The sequence below is a fragment of the Agelaius tricolor genome, unplaced genomic scaffold, assembly GCF_023055355.1.
Source record: "Agelaius tricolor isolate 1412-34295 unplaced genomic scaffold, bAgeTri1.0.p SCAF_17, whole genome shotgun sequence".
Taxonomy (NCBI): domain Eukaryota; kingdom Metazoa; phylum Chordata; class Aves; order Passeriformes; family Icteridae; genus Agelaius; species Agelaius tricolor.
In genome coordinates this window covers 12,667,884-12,694,074 of record NW_027269277.1, presented here as the reverse complement: position 1 = coordinate 12,694,074, position 26,191 = coordinate 12,667,884, and the positions used below count along the sequence as shown (strand labels likewise).

General features: G+C 42.1%; 1 protein-coding gene across 2 annotated transcripts in view; it reads left to right on the top strand.

The window, feature by feature from the left end:
* Positions 1-26,191, top strand: part of MAMLD1 (mastermind like domain containing 1) — a 242,912-nt gene that overhangs the window by 117,146 nt on the left and 99,575 nt on the right. The window lies entirely within an intron of this gene.

Genomic DNA, 26,191 nt, shown 5'->3' with positions numbered 1-26,191 from the left:
ACAGTTTCTGGGCTCCTGCAGAGATTGAGTGGAAAGTAAAACAGAAATGGAAGGTTATGGAGTCTTCTTTCCTCAAATGTTACAGGGGATGTTTGCAACCACAGCAAGGTGCAGAGCCTGGAAGTTGTGGAAAGTAGAGCAGATTTGTCTAAAAGCAACAAAGGCTTTACACAAATGCTTTACACAAATGCTCGTGACCAGAGCATTCAGATTCTTTTGGCTGAAAATGTGCCTGCAGTCTGAGCTGTACACAGAATGCAGCTCTGGATTTGGCAGATTGAGCAAATGAAGACTTCAGCAGAATCTCTAGGTACTTGAAGAAACTAGGCCAAGAACAGCAAGGTAGATAGCCGCTGAATAAAATATTTTTTAGATCCTGATTTTAATTAAAATAAAGCATAACTACCCCATTGTGGCACTACTACAGTTTACAACTCTTTCTTCATTTATTTAATGAATCAAAGCAGATAAATCAGTGTTGCAAACAGTGCTTGCAAAGTCTCCTAGATTAAGAGACAAAATTCAGATAACCTTCACCAAATACATTAATAAAACCAGAATTAGCAAATTACCTCAAATACCTCTATAGATGAAAAATACTGAAGGGATTTGAAAACTGCTCTTAACAACAGTTGTAAAAAACATATTTTTAAATTTAATACTGTAAAATAGGATATGCTGCTTACTGTTCATACTCATTAGACAGGAGGTATTTGAATAAGATATCATGCAATGGAAAAAAGATGGCATTTTCAGAGCTGTTATGACTGTGTGATGTGGTGAGATGAGCAAAGATTCCTCCCGGGCATCTTCTTGAGATACTTCTTATATTTCAATAACTTTCCCTTTCTCTTGGTCTGTCAAAGAGGGAATTAAAACAGAACTGCACTGGCAGTGCAAAACACTCACAGGTAGACTGTAAAAGTCACTTATGATGTGACCTTTACTAGCTCAGGAGATGAACTCCTCCAATCCCAGCCGATCACTGCAAAGGACAGTCACCAGCACTGTTTCTTTACTCACTTACTGGATCTTGACAGACATTAGTACCTAGTCTAGCTCTGCTCCCAGAGGGGCAGTTTAGTACAGGAGTACTTAAGTGTTTCCATGATTAGCATTCCAAATACTCCATGGTACCACATATGAAACACAGGTCTACCTCTCCTTTGACATTTCAGTCCTAAATTGAGATGGCCACTCAAATTTTACATTCTCTGCAGTGTGCATTTAGCAGCCCTGAACCTTTTCCAAATAGTCTGGCTTTAGCTGCTTAGAAGAATCCATTACTCTCAAATTCAAATACCATCATAAAAGCTGCTGTAACACCAGGGGTCCTCAAAAGGTCTTTGCCCAATTCACCTAACATTATCAAAGTGCTTGTAACTGGACATTTATGCTACATTCCTTATTTTAGTCTATTTTTAATGTAACTAGCATTGACAAAAGATGGTGATTTTCTCAAGGTCTTAAAAGAATCTCATATATCTTTACTATTGAGTCTTCTATTCCTTACACTCATCCCTTACTCCTGACAGCTAGAGTCAAATTCTGCTACCAGTAGTTACTGGTTTTATGGGTGTCAGTATTAGCTGTTCTGAAGCCTCTAAAATGGCTAAAGAACTTACTGAAGTCATTATCATTTCTATGGCAAAACAAGTCGAGTTGTCAGGCTCGTCCTTTTCAAACCAACTAAATCATACCTTCCTGCCCTGACATCACTGGAATTACCCATCTGTTTCCTGTATTTTAGTGCCTTGTTGATTTGAGAAGTGCCTCACTCATGTTTCTAACTAAAAGTGATGTGCTGAAGCACATCTGCAGGCATTGAAGCAAGCTTGCAGCACCTATTCAGTGAATGGATTGAAGGACTTTTGCCTCTAAAGCTATTAATCTTGTACCTTCCAAGCAGAGAAATCAATAACATTTTGGAAAGTCAAATTGTTCATAACGGAACTGTGGGTGGTGTCAGTGCAGAAAAAGCTCATAGTTACTGGAAAACACAGAGGAATATTTTATTTATTTGATATTGGGTGGTATCAGAAACGTTGAAAATATCTCTCGAAAGAAACAAACAAGGAAATTTTTGTAAAAGCCTTGTTGGCCAGAGAAGGGGAGAAACAGATCTAAAACCATAAGAAGCAGGGCTGTAAGAAGTAATAATCAAATGCACATAGTAACTAGAGCTGGACTACAGTGCATAACCTTTTCCTTCAAATGTGGATTGAAATCTTTCCAAATATCAATTAATCCCTAATCTACCATGCATTTCCTAGTTGCTTCCTGTGCATTATTAATGGACTGGTCACCCTGAGATGAAGGTAGGAAGTAAAAGCAATTAAATTCCTCTCCCACCCCTGCAGATACAATTGACCTAGAGGATTCAGCTACAAGTAAAAATTAAAAAGCTCCAAAAAAGAATAAGCATGGCTTTCTTGCTTGAGCCAGACTGTATAGTCTAAAAAGCTGCATGCAAGAGCAACAGCAAGCTCCCTTTATATAAAATATCAAATTCTATGATTTGGGGCTGATCAAGGAAAAAAAGCAGGTGCCCAGTCTCTGGTGTTTTTTCCTAGTGGTGTCCTGTAGCTGAATGAAAACTTTAAACCACAACTCCAGACACTGATTCCTTTCTCAGTGTAGAAAAGAAAAGCCCATCTGTCTCCTGGGAAGTATTGATTCCATTTGAATTCAGAGAAACAATTTTAACTTCATGCTTTTGTGGAGGGTGATGGCCACAGAGTTCAGGAAGGCTTCTGACTGTGTAATACAGTTAACTCTGGCCTGAGAGGGATACAGTCATCCTAGCCTGCAATTCCCAAACGGATCAGTCAGCAGTGGTAACAAGGAGAGCTCTGTGGCTGCTGTTTGCACTCAAACCTTAAAGGTTTGTGTTTGTTTCCACAGTGTTGGAATGCTGAGGTGAAAGCCTGTCCCTTTTGCTCTGTTCAGCATCACTGGAGATAACATACTAGGCCAAAATAGGTGTGTTTCCAAATCACCCCAATTATCTTTCTGTTCAGAAAAAAAGTCTCCTAGCTCAGCCAAGATTATGTTACCAAATCTGGGGTGCATGGAGAGCTGCCTGGTAAGGGAAGAAGGAGGAAAACACTGACAGTGCCTACACAGGGAAGAAAGGGGAAGGGCTGTCAGGTGGTTGTATTAATGCACAGGTCACTCTGGGTGTCTGTGAGTGAGATCCTGGGCTGTGCCCACCCTGTGTGTCACCACAAGTACTCCTCACTGTTGGTTCCCTGCCATTAGGATACACATAGTGTACCACACATAGAACACATAGTGGGTGAACCAGTTCTGGCTCTTCTTGCCATGCAATCCTGCTGCAGCCAGGAGAGCCCAGTGACAGAAACCAGGGTGGGCTCGTGCTGAGAGGGGGACCTGGGCTGGCAGAGGAGCCCAGCTGAGAGTGACTGGAGTGGGAAACAGGAGGGATTCATTCTGCACTGTAATGAAGAATGGCTTTGGAAACAGGGGGTGCAGAAAGGTGGGCTATTGGCTGAGACTGAAGTGCCCATAAAGCAACAGGCAGGATGCAAATTGGTATTGTCATAAAATACTCAAACAAAATTATATCAAGTATTAAAAACTCTGCATACATGCCAACAAGAGCTGAGTAAAGCCACAGAACACAAGCTTTATTCTGTGCCTTTTAATGAGACCATTGTGCCCATTCTTCATTAGAACATAAATTAAGGAGAGACCATCCACTTAGATTTTTAATTTCCATGTTTGTCAAACTGAGTTTCTAAAGTGTTTTTTTTTCTATTTTTCTTTTAAAAAGACAAAAAATATGGAGATCACAGTATATTCTAATCACTTGTCAAAATCCCTTTTTTTAAATCAAAGCTGTTGAATTTTCAAGAATCCTTTTTATGCATATAAATTACTGTGTTTCACTCTTCTATGATTTAAAACTGATTTTATTAATATTAGCAAAAATGCCGTCACAGACAGACTAAACTCTTATGCCTTAACTCAAATCCCAGCTAATTATGGCTCAGCTGTAAAGTTATAAACCCTTGAAAAACAAGGTTTATAAGAGAAGTATTGACACAGTCTTAACTATAGCCATGTGAATGGATCCACTGTAATATTGTTTGGAAATAGTGTTCTAAAAGGGAATCTTTTATGAAAAGAGATGCCAGCTGTTCACTTTGGAAACATTTATTTCATTGGCTCGTGATAAAATTGGCTGCAAAAGATATTATTCTGAAGCACAGAAACTTCTTAATTTCATTATGACCTGAAGTCACTGAGAAAGACAGGATGCCTAAGAGCAGTGAAAAAGGATTGCCACTGTTAGTGTTTCTTATATTGCTTTTCAACAAATATACACATTTTTGTAGAATAATTCATGCTGGACAGGCCCTCAGAAGGTCATCAAATAACTCCTGCTCAGAGCAGAAGGAAACAACAATATATTATTTTTATTTCATTTTTTGCAACAAATATTTTGTTTTTATTAAAAACAAAAATCCACTTGCTTTGCTTTGAGGGAGCAGAAGTCTACAAGCATGGATAGAACCCTCTGCCCACCCCATCCATGCTCCACAGCCCAGGATTGCATAGGAATAGGTGGATGGTGGCTGTAACCACAAGAACCCAAAACCCAAAAAGATAAGTAAGAAAAAAAAAATTAAAGAAACAGAGAGGAATGTGTCCTGTTGATTGGCTGATGATCTGCCATGTGGATTGTGAGTCAAGAAGGTTGCTGGGTCTGGGGGCGAGATCCAGCATCTGAGAGTTGGCAGGGCAGACGCCACAGCTGAAAATGCTGCTCCACTGATACCGTTCTGCAGAGAACCTAACAGGAAAAAGCTGTCTGCCCTAATAATGAGATCTGGCAGGAGGCTCCTGTACAGCACATGGAGCTTGTTCACCTCACAGGAGAGGTATGGAGAGCTGGATCTCTGTCTGTGCCCAGGGACACCTGGCTGTGAAGTCCTGAAACCATATCCTATATATTCTGTATTATATTATATATATTTTTTATTCTAGCATATTTTAATGGTGCAAAAACTCTTGGAAATGCAGAGGAGGAAAGAACTCTTGTTTCCTTGGGTTATTTTTCTGTAATGTCCAAGCAGTGCTAAGACCCAGGTCTGTGTGTGTTCATTCCTTATTGCTACATCTCTTTGTCCTTGAATAGTGCTGATGAACTTCTTGTACTGACCAGTGTCTGCTGCTATTATTGACTGCAGTCTCCATCCTCTGCCATGTCATTGAACTCCCATCACCATTGGCTTCATTAGCAATTATTGTTTTGGTGAAAAAAATCCTATACCACGTATTATGGGATGACCTGAGGCCATTATGGAACTGAACGTTCCCATAAGGATAATCTAGCCACAATATATCAAAGTGCTGAGAAAATATCCTTTGTCTCAGGTCATGTAACCAATGTGGCTGTTAAATGTTTTAAAAGCAGTTATATAACTGGCATTTAAAATGTTTTATTGAAAACCCTTAATGCTACTGTAACTAAAATGACCTTTAGTAGAGTAACACACATCACATCTTAAAATGGGATTTGATTAAAAATATCATATGTTATAATGTGCTCATGGCTCTACATGTACCATCCTGTCATACCAACCACAGAGGCAGATGTACTTGCTTTGGCTCTTCAATGTCTTCAGCTTAAATTTATAACCTAGTTACTTTACAAGGAATGATTATTATAAGCTTTTAAACATTCCTTGCAATATCTGACATATGAGCACTTTATTATTGGTATTTTTTTATGAACAGGTGGTATTTTTTAAGGCAGATGTTCCCAAACAGAGAGCATTTGATCTAGGGAGAGTTGGCTGATCAGAGGCTTCTCACTGGCTTCTCTTTCTTTCCATGCTATGATTAGATCTTTCTGAGAAACAAAAAATGCATCCATTAATCTATACTGTCATAGAAGAAACCACACAACTGCAAAAAGTAGAAAGGTGATTTTACATGGTAATGCAAAGCAAGGCAGCCATGATTTTTTTTCTTCTCTTAAAAGATTGCCCTTACTAAAAGCAATTTCAAAAGCCCAATAGAGAAATGTACACTTGAAAAAATATTAAATGTCGTGTTACAAGTCATATACTGCTGATGTCTGGAGTTTTGAACACAAAACCATCTGAATAGTAAGAGTGGAAATGTTTTTGAACCCAAGATAACAAAGCTAGAAGTAGAACAGATACACAAGTGGGGGGAAAAAAAACCCAAACAAAACAGATTCCCTGAATGACAACTGAAATGAGAGATACTTTTTAAAAATGGAGAAATGCTCTTGCTGAGACTATCTAGCCCACTGAGAAACACAATTCTTTTTTCACTTTCAAGTACTCTGAAGAGGGCTAGGTGGAAAAAAAAAACCTTACTCCAACAGATGAGAGCAGAAGATCTTTTCATCTTTCTATTTACTTTCCTGTCTAGTGGCTTTTTCCCTACCACCTCACAAGCACCAGTCATTCCAAACATTATCCTCACTATTTTACAGGTAGGAAGTTGAGTCATAAAGGAGTAAAGCAGTATCCAAGATCACCAAGAAGGCCTGTGAGAGGTAGAAATCAGAAGCTGAACAGAAATCAGAGTCTGTAACACATGCTTTTATCACATAAATATTCTTCCCACCCCAAATTTCACTCCCAGTGCCTGTGCAAATATCTCACTCATATTAAACTGATATGTGCAGAATGGACAAGACTGGTTGTACATAGGAGCAGGATTCAGGAATCCAGAGGATGAATTTGTTGCCAAGGTGTTCATAAGCAAACTGAACAAATATGTGGCCAAAATAGACATAAAGCTTTGAAAAATAGACACAGAAATACTGGGGGAAAGTTTATCAGAAGTGTTAAATAAGGGACAGGATTGAAATTTGAAGTGAATAAAACAGACTTGGTAACTTCCCTGTATCTGTTCATGCTTTTGGAAAGTCACCTCTAACGCCATGAATTTAAAAGCTACAGCTACAAGCTTTTAAATACCTTGGTGCAATTCTAATAATTGATCAGTTAAAGCAGTAATTTGGCAACAGCTGTGGCAAATAAGGGAGGGTCCTGCAGGGACATGAAGCTTCTGAGGTTTCCTGGGTGTGCTGAGAAAGAGGTGAGAGGAAAGGCTGAATAAGAAGGAGCACTGGGGGAGCCAGGAACTACAATGAGGAGACCTGGGAGCATGAGATGAGTAAGAAATCCCAGCTAAAGAAGTGATGTACTGACAGACCTTGAGAAATGATATTTCAGGTATGAAATTTGTTTCTTTGTGGCTGGTATTTTTGACTGTGAAAATTGTAGAGGTTGGCTGGATGAGTCAGAATTGGTGCTGTTGTTGTCAGAGATGCTGTACAAAGAATGGGGTTGATTTCTGGAGCCATGGGAGGGAGGTGCCTTAGGAGAACATTTTTGAGTTGAAGAAAGTCAAGAATCCTGTTAAATGTGTTTAAACAAAAGCACAGAGAAGGCTCTAATCTTGTTTGCAATTTCACAAAACCCCTGAAAGTTGAAACCAGCCAAGTGCTGGAAAGAGGGAAGTTTGAGGGGGTTGAAAATAACTCCAGTTGTGAGGATCATACGGAATAGTCAGATCAGCATTTGTGCTCAGTCAGCCCAGGACTTGCCTGCCAGACAGTTTGATTTTTGCAAAGAGAGAACAATGGAATCGCGCATGCAAAAAATGATACTTTCTGGAGGGGAATGCTTCTTGACCAAAAGGAAAAAGGGAACATAGGCTAAACTGATGTTTAAAATTTCAAAATGTGAGCAAGAAAAAAATAGAGAAATGGAACAAGCATAAATAATAATAAACTCCAAAGGTGCTGGATAAAGTAGGCATGATGGTGGCAGCTCCTCTGTGCTATGGGCCACGGTGGAGATATCAGTGAGCTTGTATTGTGTTACTTATTTTGGTACTTTTGCAATAAAAATGAGTAGAAACAAAAAAATGTTTTAAGAAATGTCACTATGAAGCTGGGAAATCAGTAGGTTTCTCATGGAATTTCTTCTAAAGGGGAAGCATGAAATAACCCTAAGAACAGTAAATCCCAGTAAATGTTTATACACTAAACTTGACTCTGATGAGCAGCTCAGTCCCCCTCTGCTACAGGGCCCTGGAGCAGAGCTGGCAATTAATCTCCAATTGCTTGGGTGGGAGCAGTTCACAGCTCAGGGGGCTCTGTGGATTATAAATCTGGCAAGCAAAATGGGAACTCAGAGAACTGGTAATGAGGGAAGTGCCAATAGTTAAAGCTATAATCACCAGAACTGCAGGGCAGATAGTCGACACCTATATGGCAATTTTCAATTCAATAACTAAAGCTAACGGAGTTGCCTAACAACACCACTGAGCTGCGATTACAACTGGCAGCATTATGTAACTGTGACAACCAGACAAAGTGAAAAAAAAAAAAAAGAGAGAAATGCATGTATATTTCCAGTCCTAGTTACTGAGGGAGGCTGGGGGATGGAGCCCCATATTTGAAAGCTGCAGAGGGAACATACTACAACCCATTTTGGATACTCCTCATCAATACTCTGAGGATCTGCAGACACACACAAAGAAAAGGATTAGACAAAGGCACTCTTTTTTTTATCCTTACCATGAAAATGGCACCAGAACCATATTTTTTCCACTGATTGAATAATGCAGTCCAAGTATTCCTAAAGAACCTGGAGGCATGGCTAGCTTCAGCTCTAGCCACCAGTATGGAATTTTGCACTGCAATGTTCTCATGTTCAAATTTACCATAGCAACCTCCACATCACGTTTAATACACAGAGACATCCCTCCTCTTTCCTGTTTAAAGAGCCCTTGTTAAGTGGTTTTGCTGTATTTTAGATGCCAAGATGTCGGTAAGATTGATGGAAGGGTGCACAATCAAACTTGCAAGGAGAGCCTAGCATCTAGCTCATTATGTAAGAGAATTAGCAAGGCAGTTCTTTTGACATGACAGTCCATTATGGCGGCTGTCAATCATACCTTAACATATGCTTTTTTTGTCCTCTTTGGTGATTTTTTTTTTTTTAAAAAAAAGTTGTTTCATTCCTGTTCCTCAATAAGGCAGCATGTAGATGCTTTTTGTGTGTGCACAGTAGCTGTTGCAGATCTAGATGGGCAGTGCTTTCTCCACATAATTGCTGGGTAACAGATAATTATGCACGCATGTGTAATCCTGACTGGTATGGCTCTTTGTCCCAGTTATATGTGCACAGAGGCTTCAGTCTGCTGTGGCTTCTCATCCACCTCATAGTGATTTTTTGGTCCTCTCATATGAGATAGTGAGGCTTAGGGATTTTGGTGTAGAAAGTCTAGGTTTGCTTCCTGAGGAAAATGCACCTAGTTAGTTATATTTACTATATTTAGTTATATTTACTCATTCCCCCTACAGGAGAGAAGAGAAAATCTTGCTCTAAGACTTGTGCTAAAATGATATCAGACATTGATACCATAATAATATGTGCCACTTTTCATAAAAGGACTTCCATGTAATGAATTTAGCCTGGAAGATGATTCAGTACTACAGTAGTCAGCAAGTGAAGAAGTAGATGCATGGGATATCTCAAGTTTGACTCCAGTTCATACCCTTCCTCAAGTCTTCTATAAATGAGCCATTGCCTATTAGAAAAGAACAGGGATGGAAAGGAAACAACTGCTTAAAAGGCTTTTTCCTTCTCTGAAAGAACATCTAAGAGGGGGAGGGAGCACCATAAGGATAGATTACCTCTGAAAAAGAAAGAAGTTCATCTGTACAATCTCATCTTGACTGGTGTGCTCATTTGAGAGGGCTGGTTACTGGCAGTAATGCATGCTAGGAACCCATGGAAGTTAACACATATCAAACAACAGTGCATTTGCAAACACAGAATATGTATTACAATAGAATCATCTTTTCTTAATATTTAAAAAAAATCATATATGTCAGAAGGCAGCTCTTGTAAATTATAGTTTCATCTGCTTTGATTCACACGTATATCAAGCAGTACAGTTGAGACTAGGAGAACACTTTACTGCTTTGGGCTCACTTATGGGAGGAAACAGAGTTAAGTTGGAAAAAGAAGCTTCATTACTGGACATCTATCTTTCTGCCACTTGTTCTTTCTGAATATCTCTCTTTTCTAACCCCTGTAAAGTCCATGTTCTTATCTTCTGGAACAACACAAAGGTAACTGCTAACACAAAGCTGCACCAGTGGAAAAGAGGCAACACATCTTTCCTAGCAAAGATGAACTTCCAGAAGGAGATTAGTTCACTGGGAAAAACAAGGTTCAACCCAGTAAAAATGCCTTACCTTGGTTACAACTTTTATTGGGGGAGAGGAGGAAGGTGGGATTGCATCTTAAAAGCCTAGTGGGAATACAAGGGTTTGAGAAGGTTTCTTCCCAAAATAAATGCTTTCAGAAAAGTCCTTTAAAATATCCTCTAGTTTCCCTTCTCTTAGTTTTTCTGGAAAGAAGCTGTGTGCTTCTATGCTGTTACCTACAATCCTAGGTAGGACTGGGGCATCCATATAAATGCAGATACATTACCCCCTCTGCCCCAAAGATCACACATATTAAGGCTTGTGTCCTGCAAATTGCTGGCTGAGGCAAATACTCTTGCTTGCATACAGTGGCAATGATTTCAAGGGGGTCCTCCAGAGCCAGGGCTCAAGAGACCTCCCAGCAGGACAGGTCTTGGACATTTGGTGTTGTAAGCATTGGCCTTAGTCTTTCTGCACAAATGGATCAAGCATCATTGACTTCATTGGTACTGCTCAGATGTGCAGTGGTGTGCAGATGTTTGCTTCTGACCTTTTAACATTCTTTTCCATTAAAAATCAATAAATGATGCCCTGAAATACCAAGCAGGATGCACATCATTCCAGCTGATTGCAGCTTAGGTGTTTTTCCTTTCTGTGCTATCATTTCATAGTCCTTAATAACTGTTCCTTTTTTTTTTTTTTCCTTGAGGGAGAGAATATATTCACAACCTGTTAAACAACTTCAAGGATGCTTCATTCTACTATTTCAGCTATTAGGTGACTCTTCCCCTGGTCTGATCTGCAATGAAATCAATGGAAAGTGTTCTATTAAATTCATTTGGCTTCAGATCAGATGCTGCCATTGAAAACTCTCATATAGGCAGCCTGGTCTTTGTGATATCTACCATAATGGCACAGTGTGGTCTCAATCCTGCAGTCTGACTCTGGGAAAATCCCCATTGACTTCAATAAGAGCTCTCTTAAACTAAAGATTTCACAATCAGGTAATGAGAAGCAATGAGCATACACTGCCCTCTCTATTAGATCCTGTAGTCAGACTACTTCTGATGGGCTTCTATAAAGTGATTTTCTCTGGCAATCTGTGCTTGCAGCAGCACCTGCTCTGTTAGTCTCTCAATTCTTCTCTTAACAAAACAGCTTGACTCCGCAGGTGAAAGATTCTGAAATGTTTTAATTAACTAGCTTGAGCACCATTTGATTTCTATCTCCCTGGATGTTTCAGAAATTGCAAACTGCTTGGTTTTGTGACTGCCATCAAACAAGATTTGAACATATGAAACAGGCTGCTAAAAGAGGAAAAGGTGCTGAGTTTATAATGTAAAGTTTATATCAGGCCACTGTAAACAGTGTGTGTACACAGCTTGTTATCACTGGGAGATTTGACTAGCAATGTTTCTCAGGCTGCAGGAGTAGTTCTAGAAACCATGGGCCAAATCTTCTAGCTCTGATTTAGTTAAAATTCCTATTGGTCTCAAATCTTTTGAGTTGAGGCTTATCTTGAGTTTTAGGGAATGAAATAAAAGATCAATGGGAAGAGGAAAAAAAAAGCACCTAGAGTTTTTTAAACTATTCATTTTTCAGGTTACACAGGAATATGCATTTTGGTAGGCTGCTATTGTACAGAAGCAATTGGAGCTCTGGGTTTTACGATTAAATAATTACTGCAGTGTTCTGGCCACATTAGCATAGCTCAGTTCAGTAGGTCAAAGCTGTGCACCTACCCACCTCTAAGAGAGGGATCAAAGGAGGGCAGTGCCAGGAATCCTTGGGAGCCATCCCACACCTCGGGCTGCCACACCCGCCCCAGCCGCTCCCGGCAGCTGCAGATAAGGGCTCGGTGTCTGCCTGCAGTGGGGCAGCTTCTTCTGAAGGCCTCACAATGGACCTGTCTTTAGCAGGGGCACAATCAAGCAGGAGTAACTATTACACCTTATTTGCATGTATCAGCCTGAGTTACTTGCTTACAGGATTTGATATCAGGCTTCTGAAAAAATTGGGAAAAAATAGGTGTGTGAAAGGAAGGAAAGCCATCAGATGTCTGTCGTGGCCAGTGGGAACTTTTTTTAGTTCTGCCAAAATGATGAAAATATACCTTTACTAAAAAGATAAAAGCTAAAATTCTCCTGTAACAACTTGCCTCCATGATCTGAAATATCAGAAGGCTTATAAAGGGATGAAAGAGGAACAGTTTTACTAGTACAGCAGCAAAGCACAGTATTTGTGGAATCCAGGATCTGAACATGATTTAGTCTATATGGAATGGGTATAAAATCTTCTACACACAGTAAGAAACCATTCACCAACAAATCTTTAATAATCAGTGAAGTGCTGCTGGGGGAAATTATTTATTTATTTATTTATTTATTTATTATTTTATTTGGTTTTTTTTTTAGTCCAGGATTATGACACAGATCTCTTTGCAGAATTACACATATTAGTGTTCTGAAGTCAGAAACCTTAATCTTTAGGTTTTTCCCTCCTCACATTAAGCCCAGTAAGCTAAATGAAGTGTTCTGTGCTACATTGTGTCTTTTCATAGTTCCTGAACAGAAGCCAATTTAAATAGTTCAAATCTATTTACAGGTAATGTTCCTCACAAACACTGCACCACTGAGACTATTTGTCTTTCTGAACTTGTGCTAGCGCTCACTGCATTAGCAGTTTAATCAGATTTGTTAATGAATAATGTTTTGCTTGCAAAGTATATCTTACGTGCATTAAGCTCTTAATTGTGGAGTTGCCACAAGCCCTGGATAAAAGGCGCTGCAGCAGTCAGGAAATCCAGATCCCAGCTGGGCTCCTGCTCCCACTCGCTCCTCCCTGGGATTCCCACTGCGGGGGTAACAGACCCTGGTAAAGCCTGTCTGCTTTAGCTGAGCTCTCTGAGCACCATCCTGCTTCCCTCTAGTCCTTGGTGGGGCTCGGGCAGCAGGGACAAAAAAGATGATTTTTCTGATGTGTAAGGATTTTTTGGTTGTTTGTGGTTTATTTTTTGGTAACTCGAAACAGAGGAGTGTATAGGATGTTGATTCCTGAAAACAGTAATTTAACACCATAGAATAGCTTCTATATTGTTGATTACTGATGTGGTTTTCCCTACTGATGCCTTTGCTGTAGCCTTGGAGTTGTACTTTCATTCTTTGGCTTAGCATTTTAAGAAATTAACCAACAAATGGAAGTTTGATGTAAGCTTTGGGCTCTTTTAACCTTCTGTTTCTTAATGCCTGGTCCTTAGTTCCTTGAAGTTTCATTCGTGTCTTTTTCTTGAGTGGATGTAATTTGTTAGTAAAATATATTCACAGTCGGGCATCATAAAATTCCACAGGCTGGGCAGTATTTATTAAAGCAGAAGTAGCTAGCTTCCACATTCTGACTAGTGATAAATCACAGCACTGTGTATGAAACTTCACATTTAATTGCAATGTAGAACAGTGGGGCAGAAGTAGGAAGTGAGGTTTTATTTCTCTTTGAAGTTAAACATTCCACTTCTCATTTTCTTATCAAGTTTTCAGTTTCATATGCCTTTGAAATACAGCGATTATATAAAACACTGCTTTGAACAATGTCATAGAAAACTGTGTGCCAAATTTTTTTTTAAGGCATGGAAGAACATATAAACATAAGTTGTTTCACACACTATCTTGTTTTGTGTGTTTTTTTGGAATGCGAACTAGAATACTGAATCAGTTAGGCACTTGTTTAAGGACATAATGAAATCTAGAAATTTTCAAATAGGAAATCAGGTCCTTGATACAGGTATGATCAATTCCTTCCTTAATTTGTGTGGCAAAACACTTTTGCAGTGTTTTAAATATGTTCATTTTCCTCCATAGTGATTTCATTTTTTTTCCCAGGAAAGGCTTGTATGGTCTCAGGCTGCATTATCTCAAATTGCCTTCTTTAAAGTATCTTTTTCAATACTGTTAATTGTAACTTTTATTGAGTCATTCTGAAATCTGTCCAGCTTCAAAGAAATGAGACAGACGTGCCTCACCAGGGTGGTTTCGTGGCTGTCTGCTCTGTGCCTTCGCTGCTGGGCTGTGCCCCAGCAATGTGAGCAAGCTCTGGCTGTGCCCGTAAAGGGCGAGCTGGGCCGAGCACGGGCAGCCTTGAGCTATCAAAAGCACCTGTGGCCGGTAAGCTGAGCTCGGTGTTCACTGTCCCTTACCCCAGGTGACACCTCAGGTGGCTCAGAGGTGAAGCAGTGTACATGAAAGCCACCGCAGGTCCCTGTCACCAGCACCCTTCCTTCCCCCTCAGCCCCGTCCTTTGTTGCCACCCGGCCACTGCGCACTTGGTGGGAGGCAGCAGCTCACGGTGCTCGGCTCCCTGAATGTCATCGGGAGCTGCCTACACACATCCTCCTCCAGCTGGCTCGGGAGGCGGCGGGCTCAGGTGAAAGGTGCTGCTGACAGCTGGGGCTCCTGGCAGCAGCACATGGTGCTTATTTAGATAGGCTCTCTATTAAACGTTCCCCTATGCCTGCTTCGCTCACTTGCTCCTGCCCTTTCCCAGCTGATACTGGGAATTGCTCTGCTCCAGTGGTGCTAATTCAGGAGTATGGTGCTGGCTTGCTAGCCTGGCTCTGGGAAACTCTCTCCTGGGTTTTTTCCTCTTAAAAAGTAAAAGGAAAAAACAGGAAAGGAAAAAAATCATCTGGGCTCTCCTGCTGTGGGTTCCACATATCGGGATTAGCTGGTGGCACAGCAGCGATGTGGCACCACAGTGGCACAGCTGCTTCGCAGCCGGGGGGAGCTGGGGGCCCTCTCCCCACGAGGCTCCCCAGCAGTTCCGCGGCCGGCCGGCGGCGAGGGGCTGCCCCGTGTGCCCCCGGGCAGGGATGGCGAGGGGCTGCCCCGTGTGCCCCCGGGCAGGGATGGCGAGGGGCTGCCCCGTGTGCCCCCGGGCAGGGATGGCGAGGGGCTGCCCCGTGTGCCCCCGGGCAGGGATGGCCAGGGGCTGCCCCGTGTGCCCCCGGGCAGGGATGGCCAGGGGCTGCCCCGAGTCCCCGGGCAGGGCCGGAGCGCGGCCCCGCTGGGCCCGTCCGGGGCTGATGCGCCCGGAACGCGCGGGGAGCGGCGGGCGCGGGGCCAGCCCCGAGCGGGGCCAAACAGTGCGGACGTCACCGCTACCGACGGCTCTCCCGCCTGCCTCCAGTTCCTTCCTGGCTTTATTTATTCCTTGTGGTGAGCACCAGCTCAATGCGCCGTTTTATCCCCAGCAGGACAGGGCACACCCAGTGAGGAGAAGCAGAAAGTTCATCGCGGCTCCAGCCAAGCTGGGCGTCTCTGCGGGGTCACTGTCAACACGAGCGAGTGGGGCGCGTTCGGCTGGGGAAATGTGACGAGTAAAACTTAAAGGAAGGAGGGAAAGCTAAACGTGTCAGCTCTACCCAAAGCAGAGCTAGGTAAACCTGCCTATGGGGTTACACCAGCTGCTGTAGCCTGTTTCCTATAGTAAAGTCACAAAGGAATCAACCAGATTGTGACTGAAAACCTCAGCTTATATGTTTGCCACTCTGGCACTCTATTTTGGCAGTAGAAGGATTGAAATATTTGAAATTAATGTGTATGTGTTTTCCTTGTGTGTACTTCTGTGATGTTTATGTATGGATGGCACACCCCAGCATATCCCATTGATTCTGAACCTGATCCTTCTGCTGTGGGACGTCAATGCAAGTTAATGTGACTGATCTTCCCAATCACTGTAAGGCTTTTATTTAGCACCTAATGCTGTGTTAAATGATTTTTCTCCATTCCCACCGTGTATTTGGGGGGCTGCTGAGCACCCCGAGCCCCAAGCAGTGTCACCACTTGCCCTTCAGCTAATTCCCCTGCAGCTCCCATGGCAGAGAAGAGTATTTCAAAATGTTGCTAAGCTGACACCATTTTCCTGCACGCTTCCCTCATAAAGCCAGCAGACTTGGGGGAAGTAATTGCTCCATCTTTGGCTTAAGATAACTTCTGACACCATGTAATGCTTTATAAATACTCGAGAGGCAGGTTTTTCAGTAGAGAAGGCACACTACCTATTAAGTGCATGAGCAGGCAGCTGCAGCTGATTTTACTCTGGTGCTTGGAACTTCTGAAGTTTTACTTCATTAGAACCAGGATTTCATCTTTTTGTTAGACACAGGATGCTCTCAGTAGTTCTGTGTGATTATCAGCACAGTCATGTATACACCACAATTATTATTTCATTTCCTAGTCATGCTCCTGCTTGCAACCAGATACCTCACCCCTAATATTCTTTGGGTAGCTCTGCTATCATGTTATGTACAATCCTATTTTGCTTTGTGAACACAGCACTGAAATAGGACCAAGTGCCAAGCCATGGTGCCAAGGTGTAAAGTGCATATGAAGAGCAGACTAGCTCATCAGCAGAGCAACCAGTGCCATAGCCAAGGGTTTGTGTACAGGCTACATTTTTGTGTGAACTGAACTATGCTATAAACATGAGACAGAAAAATCCCAAGTCAATGAGAATACTGTTACATAAATAAAGTCATATTTATTTCTGTGGCCTAAGAAAATGTTGTGACTAAAACGTTGAGGGAGATCAGAGAGGCAAAAAAAGCCCAAACCCCTAAGTAACACAGTAATAAGTGGTGAGTCCAGCTTCCCTCTTATAAACTGGTCAGATGTGCCAGAGCAAGTTCCTAAGCCCTTCAGTGATCACAACTGGAGCAATGCTGCAGAGCACACAGGAGGGGAGGCTGCTCTTGGCTAGGTCCTGACTAACACTGACAAGTTAGCTAAGGGTGCAGCTGTGGCTAAACCACTGAGCAGCAGTGAATACAGTCAGTGGGGCTATACTTTGTTTGAAAATGAAGTTTCCTCTCATTAAGAACACATGGAAATATCTGAGGAAAACTGATTTTTAGAACACTTCAGGAAATGGGCAAATTAGGTCTGACAGAATAGTGATATGTAAAACAATGAATCTAATACAAAAGGTGCATCAGGGAATTCTCAAGACATCTTTCATAATAACAAAGCCAAAAGCCATGCAAGATATGGAAAGATAATTTTCTTTCAAGATACAGACTTTTTTTTCCTAATTTTCCATCATGCTGTTCCTATTTAGTGGCTGGGAGCCTCTCCTCCATCTGCCTGCAATGCTGGGTCTTGCTTGCACAAGACATCACCAGTGAGTAAAGTTACTCAGACTTCATACTCACAAACAAAGCGTTGTTTTTCTGCCTGTGTGAGAAATAAAATATAGAAACCTCACTAGTATTGAAGAAAGAACAATTAAATGTTCAGAAACAGGTCATGAGCTTATCTATACTGATGTTAACCAGGATAAAAATCTTAAGAGATTTAAATGTTTATGATTCACAGCATAAGTAGTGGCTGATGAGACTTAAGGAAATATTTCCCTCTAGGGCAGGCTTTTCTATAATCAGCCATTACAGGCACACTCCTCTGGTCCATGGTACCAGAGTACAGGGACAGCAGGTGTGATCCACAGTGGCAGCTCCCATCTTCCTGCCAGCTCACAGCTGTGGCTGACAGTCCCTGTTCTCTTGGAGCCATGCCTACTGCCAATGTGCAGCCATTTGGGGGTTTCACCAGGGCAATGGGGGGGGTTCTACTTACTTGTTGTTCATTATTTAAGCTCCTTCCCAAGTAACCTTGTTAAAAACATTTCCAAATTGGATGTGGATTGACTGTTGATCTGATGTTACACCCAACTAGCCAGTGCCTGGTCCAACAAGGAGTGTTCTCATTCTTGTGTGTTGCTGTTGAAGACTGGGCTGTGGGCTAAGCAGAGTGTTATTTCAAGACAAGATAGCAGTTAGCCTGAAGGGGAGAAAAAAAAAAATATATATATATATGGATATGAATAGGGAAATTACTTCATGCTCTACTTTGGGCAGACTCTTGCTTCTGTAGTTACCACCTGCCTTACTTCAAGACCAGCAGACACTGTGAGTTGGTCTGACAGGAAGGCAGGTGTGACTTTGAACAAGTATGGTCCTGTTAGATCAGCAGTGAAACCTGTCATGTCCTGCCACCAAAGACAGAGATCCTGTCAGGCTGCTGCTTCTGTGCTGTGAAACTAATGTATGGATGTGTTTGTTGGAAAAGAGAAGCTAATGTATGGATGTGTTTGTTGGAAAAGAGAAACTAATGTATGGATGTGTTTGTTGGAAAAGAGAGGGTGTCTGATGGGCACAAGTAGGGGATCAGCAGCTGGGGTGGGTGCCTGAGTCTTGCACATCTAAGGGGCAGCTTTATACACTGAGTGGAACAGCTCAACATCCTCTACAGTGCTGTGATCTTTAAGAAGCCTCCTGTACTGGGAAGGCACTAAAAATTGAAATCAATTCCCTTTTCTGTTGACAGCTCTTTATGATCCTCTCACTGGAAATACTGAAGTCTGCAGTTAAAACGGAAATATGTTTAAGAAGTATACTTTTGTCTGTGTTTGCCTTGGCTAGAGGCTGAAGTGAGTACAGTGTGAAAATGTGGTGCAATAAAAGAGGCTTCAAGAAAGAAAAGAGTATGAGATGTGCATGTTATAGATGTAAATATCACTAGCAGAGCTGTGCTGCAGAATAAATTGAAAGGTTTATAATGGGTTTCTGTCAAGAGGTTGCATAATGGTTAGGAAGGCAATACATGGTTCAAGTCTAGAAATGGCAGCAGATGGAAAAGTATTGATTTATATTAGTGACAGTAGAAAAATAAAGGAAATAATTGAGCTACAACAGCTAGTTTCATGCTGAAAGAACAGTGTTCACATTCCAGTTGCTTGCTGCTACTGTCACAGTGACTCCAGGAGAGATGCCTGTATTTCAACCACTGACTAGCATGTTTGAGGGCCAAATTATTTAATAGCCATCTACACTGAATTTAATGGCATTATTCTGTATTCAGCTAGTGCTATTGAAAGCAGAATTTTGTCTTGATAGGAAACAAAACAATCTGTATTTCTAGCAGAGTCTAATGTAAAAGATGTAAAAGCACAGTTGTGCTCAGCACTAGAGAATGGGGAAGATGTCAAAGATGCAACTATAGCCTCTTATATGCTGATCAAGCTATACTGACAGACTCTGGATGCCTTAAAAAATGATCACGAGATCACTCCATTCTCCACCACTGGAATGGAGTTTACGTGAAGTGGAAGATCACTGGAGCAAAGCATCCCAAATACCCCTTTGTTCCCAGCTCAAATCCCTAATGAGATTGGAAAGGCACAGAAATCACTTCCACTTGGCTTTATCCCTGCAGTGAGGGAGGGGTTTCTTCTGGTCACATAAAGCAAAACCTGTTCCTTTGGGCCACTTTTGCAGGACCAGGCATTCTAACCTGGGGTTTATAATTCACCTGCATCAAGACCGAATGGTCTGGGAGAGTTCCCTGGGACTCCAAGATCCCTGGGTGTGCAAATCAAGTTCCCTGGTGCCCAGGCAGCCAGGCTCCTTACTGGGGAATGGGGAGGGATTGTGGTGGGTGGCTGGGTCACCCTTGACAGGAGCTAGCAAGAAGCTGAGGCAGGGATCTGAAATGGGAATGTGCTCCTGTATCTTCCAGCTGAGCCCGAGCCTGTGGCACAAACATGGGCAAACCTCTCACCTGAAGAGCTGCATGCTAAGGGACTCCTGCTGTCTGTGCTCCCCTTCTCTCCCTTCACCTCTCACCTCTTTTCTGAGCAGAAAAGCTGAGCTGAAGCAGGCTGGGTTCCAGTTGAGTCTCAACTCCCACAGGGTACTTGTTCTCCCTGTTCTTGGAGTTTCAGGAGTGACAGAATTCCTGGATGTGGTTTCTTTTGTGAGTGTAGCTGCATGGAGAGATGTGCCTGAATGTAGGTCTACACATAACTTAGCTCTGGAACAATAAAAATTCTGTCAATTAGGATTGGGTCTTTAAATCTGAGCCAAAAAAGTATACAGGGGTCAACTAAGGCTGCAAACTGTGTTGTGCAAAACCCTGCATTTTCATCAGCCTCCTTTGCACATTTAACCCATAAGGTACAGGTACTCCTGCAGCTGGATTTGCACTGTGGTGAGGCAGCTTTCTGGCAGAGGTGGCCACAAGTCCACATTTGCAGAGCAAGGCCTGAAGGACCCTGCTCATATTCCTTTGGAAAGATGAGGTGCCCCCAGTTCTGGGGGTGCTGCTGACACTTCCTGCCATCTTTCACTGGTCCATCTGCCCCAGTAAGTGACAGTGCAAAGCAAGAAAGATGACTGGGATTTCTGGAGGGACCTAGGCTTCTTCTTAAAGGACTACTAATATTGGCTGCTGCAGGAGCAGATGGGATTTGCAGGAACCCCAAGCTCCATCTGTTCACAGTAGATATGATAAGCCCAAGATCCAGGGCACAGCTGAATGTGGTGGCCAGCCCAGCACTGTCAGCTGGAGGTGAGGAACAAGTGGGTCAGAGCAGCAAGATTCGAAAACAAGCAGTAAAGGCCTCTTTCTCTAGAAAATGGCAGAAAACACTTTTCACCACTGTTGAAATATACCTGTGGTAGAACCAAAGGTCCAGCAAGGCACCTCCTAAATACACCTGGCTGTCGTTTGAGCAGCCTTATTTCCCCTTCTAAGCTGCCCATGACTGTGGCTGCACTGAAGGAGCCAGAGCTGACTGCAGCATGCAACCTTTTACTTAGTGGGTGGAGCTGGCACAGCAGCATTTGTAACCTCAGAAGCTTGAATAACCCAGTTTCTAAAATCATCGTACTTGCCAGCCTATGCAAAGAACATATAATTAGAGCAGCTTTGACTATTTCTGTTGAAATAGCTCTTGCAGCTTCTTGTTAGTTCTGATAGCAGGAATGTTGCTGCTTCTGCACTAATTGCTGTAACAATCTTCCGAGGGCTCAGTCCTGCAGTCAGTACGAACCATTCCTGCTGAGCATGCTGCTCTTCAAACTCAGGGACTGGCAGCCCTGGCAGAGCAGGGAGCAGTGCTGGCTGATGTTCTGCAAGATTTTCTTGCTTAAAAGGAGAAGACATCATTACTTGTTATTGATACAGTTCTTCAGTGTAATTTGCTCAGCTAAACTCCAGTGTAATCTGCTCTGCTTCCATCAGGCTCTCCACAGCTAACTTCTTTCAATGTCCATGAACTCTGCTGTGACTCTCAGGAACAGTTTCTTACTGCTGCAAAAAAAAATTAGCCCCTTTGGGTAAATGATTAGTTCATCTAAGGCAGCATCCCTTGCTGATTAACTCGTTACTTTATATGGGGAGAAGATGCTAAAGCTGCCTTAGCTCTCTGTTACCTGTGACATGTTTACCATTCTCCACAATGGGAAAGCTTTCTCCTTGTTTTGGCTGTGATTCTTAGTTATCACCTGATATTTCCACACTAGAGCACCAGAGCACAGTTTGCCTCTCCACAGCATAAACTCCTAGAACTGCTCACCTCAGATGAGGCCACATTTGAAGTAGACTTGGTTTGTTTTTCAGCTATGGCAATCTCAAACTATAGCTCTGCATGCACAGAAGGCCAAAGAACTCTGTATCCTGGAATGGCCTGGGATCATCAGAACTTCTCAGCAAAAGCCAAAGCTTCCTTTTGAGAGCCTTGGCCAATGTTGGTGGTGTCAGGCTAAAGCATTAGCAGAGCAGGATTTTGCCTATATAACATAGATTAGAGTGGTGTATTTGAAATATTTTAACACAAATTTATCAGTCACTGCCTCTGGGGCATTTGTCTGATATGTTGCAATCATCTGGATATTTTAGCAGAGTTTCAATAGACTTGCGTCAAAATCATTTTGCCATCATCTTGACATAGTAATGTAGTCTCCAGTGATTGCAGTGACATTATTTTGCCATCATCCTGATATCATCTATTACAGCATTGTGGTCCCCATGCTCTGGCATTGCTGAGCACTTTGCCTCATTATACTATTTTCATAAGCTTGCTCTGAAATTTGTGCAAAATAGCTCTGGTTTTCATAGTTACATGCATGGGGGAGTTCCTTAAATCAGACAAGATATTTCAAGTATACTGATTTGCTATTTTAAGAACACTCCAGATTTTTAACATTTTTCCTTTAAATGACCAAAATGTTTAATTCATACAAAACTGCCAGAAAAAATGTTCACTTAGGAGGTAAATGATGTTTTACTCAGAGTTTGGCAGGAGTACTGAAAACTGGTTCCAAATTATGCTTTGTTAAACTCTTCATCATTAAAAGCAACATAAACTTAATCTTTTTGGGGTGTACACTGGAGGAAACATTGCTTATTGCAGCCTGAAATAGCCTCAGTATTCTTATGTTTATGATCCAGTGACTCCAGTGTTTGGGATCCAGCTTATTTTGAACAAGCTCAGTCCCTTACTGTATCATTTTAAGTCTTAAGCACAAACATATCCCAAATATCTTCAGATGCACAGATAATTTCAGAAATTGAGAGTATGGCTGAATTGGCTTGGGTAGGGAAAGGCTTATTTCTGGGCTTACCCTGGCCACATTTAGCTAAAGCCATCTTAAACTTGGCCCTATTCTGAGCCTAAGACAAACAATTTCTCCAGTGGGATTGTCCATGTGAATATTAAGTACACACACAGGTGTTTGGAGAATCCAAGAGAGCAGGAGACAGGTGTAAAGATTCTCACTGACTTTAGTGGCTATGAAATGGCTTCAGTAGCTTTACACCAGGTTGCTAAAGAGCTTCTACTTCTCATATTTGTAGAAACAGGAGGAAAATTTAAGCTTGGTGCATCAGTCAGTGCACAATGGTGATCCTCTTGCAATCCTCTAAGTACTGGGGTTTGAACCTTAAGTGTGGAAAATGCTGTCTGTGGTGTTTCAGCTCTCTGCAAGCACCAGGAATGCTTTCAGCAGGGGGTACAACACTGACATCACTGGAGACCCAGCTGACACAGGACTTGATGCTAAGTAGCAGTTTATATTTTGCAAGCTTTTTGTAAATTGCTGTAGGGTCTCTGCTTCATAACACCCTGCCTTGGTATTCTCATATCTTTATTCCATGGGTTTCTTTTTCACCTTTTTAGTTAATCACATTTTCTAAAGAGAACAGCAGTAAAAAATAGGTACCCAGTGAAGGCATTAATCCTTTTTTTCATGCCCTCATAGGAGGCCACCAGATTATAAACAAAAAAATTTTAAAAAGTAGTTTGGTTATTTCTTAATCAGGAGAAAATAGCTGTGGTTTTTTGGTTTTGGTTTTTTTTTTTTTAGCTATTGATGTTACCCTTTTCAAAAGTACACACGTAGCAGGAGTTTTAAAGTTTCAGCTTTTAAACTATGTTGTCTCACATTCCAGTACTGATCCTTGCAGTATTGTCTCTTGGTTGGCTGCCCTTTCATTTCTCTTCAATTACAGCTCCCTCAAAAGCTGTATAGAAAAAGATGCAAAAGAATAACACAGGCCATTATTCTGGGCTTTCAGTGGTGATAGACTCCACTATAGCAGACATTCAAATAATGACTGAACTATCACTCCCCTCAGAAGCTGTACTAACAAAACACCACCAACAAAATTCATGGGGTTAGTTAATGTTTTATCGTGACAAGTTATGGGATGATATGGAATCACTTTTTGTTCAAACCCAGAATTACCTCATGGTTCTGTTAGCTATATTAAATCTTCATTAGTCCAAAAATGAGACTGAAATCAGGCCATTCATACACTGACATCTGCTGAGCTTGCAGATGAATAAAACTTTGTGCTTCTTCCCTACATTCAGTGGGTTGGCAAACAAATAATTATTTTCTGTTTCTATTTTGTTTATACAAAGCCACCAAATCATGGTGCAAATACATGCAATAGTAAATCTCCCATTGTCTCTAACCAGAGCCATGTCTGGGTCCATCTATATGCAAGTTGTAAAGTCTGTGCTGAAAAAAGCTGCCTGGTAACCCTGTGAGTATGCCAGCAATCATAAATGTGCTCTATTTTACAGGGCATGCTGGAAAACTACTTGTGCTAGGGAAAAATTCCTGACAGCAGCAGCCTCTGTCCCCGGGATGGGAAAGCACGTCCATTAGTGATTCCTTTGTCACCAGGAGCAGCTTATCTTCATAATGCAGCCAGGGGAAGGCTGAATTCCTATCAGAAAAACAGACAAGTAGCTACTACTATGAGCTGAGTGGGAGGAGAAACATAATGGGGGGACCGTGTCCGTGGGACTCTGCTGAAGGGAGTGAGAGGGGAGTTAGATAAAGTGAAAATAGGGTCAGTGTCAAAATGTTTAATTAAGAGGCAGCAGCAGTGGAGTGAGAAGGAACAGGAGATCACAGGAGATAAAGGGATGGTGGGGAAAAGTAACAGCAGCAAAAAGCTCAAGGATGGTCTTTGAATTCTCGAAGCGTTTTCCCCAAGGAGAAACATTGCTTCTGGTAAAGAATCTCCACCTCCTTTACCCTGGTGGGAGGTGCAGGTGTGAAGTCTGAGAGGGTTTCATTGATCCTCAGCAAGGAGGAGGGAGACCCCAGGGAAAGGGACACTGCTGCCAGAGGGAAGGAGCTGCTGTGTGAGGAGCACCTCTTCCATTTCAGTGTAGGTGAATAACAAATGGTCACATCAGGGATAGCCAGGGAGAAAGCCCCTGAACCCCAAAGGGAGGGAGGGAATGGCTTTTGTGAGCCACGTGCTGAGGCTGGGTGGGATGAGATGTGTGAGGAGGAGCTCAATGGCAAGGAAAAAGGGCTTTTTCTTTGGGTGCCCACAGGCTAAAGCCCAGCACAGACTGCTTAAAAAGCTTCTGCCAGGCTCTGCTTGCATCCTTCATTTTAAAACAATGAATATAGCTATTCTGAATTTATTGTAGGATGCTCAGAGCTGGCAGATCACCAGCGTTGTTTCTTCTCTCCTTGGATTAACCCAGTGTTCTCTGCATTTCCCTGAGTTGCTGCCACCAGGGTTGTTGTTTTGAATCCTGCAGCACCAGCTCAGTCAATCAATCACCACAATCAGTGCTGGCATTGAGACACAAAATAACATGGAAAAAAACCACTGTGTAACCCAGGGAAGGGCTCGGTGGCACTGTGAAATCAAGAGCAGACACATCCTGCCAGTGGCTACATCATCTCCTCATTCCCTGCTCTCTGTTTATGTGTGTGTGTGTGAGTATGCACATGCCTTGTGTGCCTTTATCTCCTTCCTCCTACAAGCTGAGAAACTTGGCTCAATATGCCAGAAAAACCTACTGAAACAGCAAAATACTTAATGGATCCTCTTTATGCCTCACATCCAGTCCAGGCTAAGGAGAATGGGAGAAGAAATTGTGATTAAATTATTAGTTTGATGTATGCTTAATACATGCTTTATTAGCATGTAACTAAGTGTTGTTAAGTGAATGAAATGTGTTGTGTAACAGATCACACCTCCTTTACAACTGACGCCCTAAGATAGAGATCAGTGTTTGTACAGGAAGGGAATGCAAGAATTCTAGTACACTTTGCCTTTTCAGCCAGCAGACAAGCTCTGTTTTCTTCTGATTTCCCCAATTTTATTATCATTTTAGCAATGTCATCTCATGCTGTGTAAGTTCAGATAAACTAACTTCCTCATTTTCTGGGAGCTGTGACTTTCTTACAGCACTGTGGCTTCAGTGGGCAGAGATAGGGTGACATGACTGGGACTGCTGGGGGTGCTAGGAACATTAATATCTTTGTGACTGTGAGCTTAGTGATAGATATTCTAGTTACCATTTTATTGGAAAGCTTCAGCAACAGTGTCATTCACAGCATTCTGCACATGGCTAGGTCTGGGTTGAAACATGTTTGTTGTAGGATAAATTCTTGGCTAGTGGCCAATGAATGATCTGGTGTTTTCTGTGTTACCCACAGGCTGTTGTGCAGGAGGTGCAGTGGGTAGGACCTGATCTGCTACATGAGACTAACTTGGACTTCAGTGTTCAGGACTTTGTTTCCCTCTGGAATAAATTCTTAGCTAGAGCATGGAGTGCAGGCTGTGTTTTTGCCCAGCAGTTCAGTTT